Source organism: Astatotilapia calliptera, chromosome 12 (assembly GCF_900246225.1).
Source record: "Astatotilapia calliptera chromosome 12, fAstCal1.2, whole genome shotgun sequence".
NCBI classification, from domain to species: domain Eukaryota; kingdom Metazoa; phylum Chordata; class Actinopteri; order Cichliformes; family Cichlidae; genus Astatotilapia; species Astatotilapia calliptera.
Genome location: NC_039313.1, coordinates 37,849,320 through 37,849,939, shown reverse-complemented (window position 1 = coordinate 37,849,939; position 620 = coordinate 37,849,320).

Sequence of the window (620 nt, the reverse complement as noted above, 5' to 3'; positions counted from 1 at the left end):
CTGCGTCTGGGGCACCAGAGCCGGAGTAGGGAAGAGCTGGAACAAACCATTTTGGGAGGGGGGGGATTATCTATTTCTGTTGTTAAAATGTTCCATCTCAATTACGTACTGTATGCTTTTTATATTTTAGTAGTGTGTCCCACAAACAGCAAATATTGTCAAAAAAGTAAGAAATCTTTGGGGGTGCTGAAGCACCAAAAATGGGCTAAAATCGCCCCTGGATGTAAGCATCATCATCTCATTAAATTATCCTTTTGAATATTTATTGAGTGTAAACCCTCCAAAGAGCATTCTTTCACCACCAAAATTTAATCACTTCATCTCTATATAATGTGAAAAATATAATAAAATATTATACTTTATGAAAATAAAGGAAAATAGGTAGTTTTTTACAAATGTATTATTTAACCCGTCCTGCAGCACAAGGCTGTACGATGTTTTCATTTTTTTGAAGAAACTCAGATATGTTATGTTTCTAAAATATAGTTTTGTCTTAACTTAATGATAAAAACATTACAGTTTTATTTATTATTGTTTATTTCATTTCATTTATTTCACTTTTATCTTAACACATTTAAGTATTTGATTTTTTTAGTTCAACCAAAAGCAAAAAAAGACTT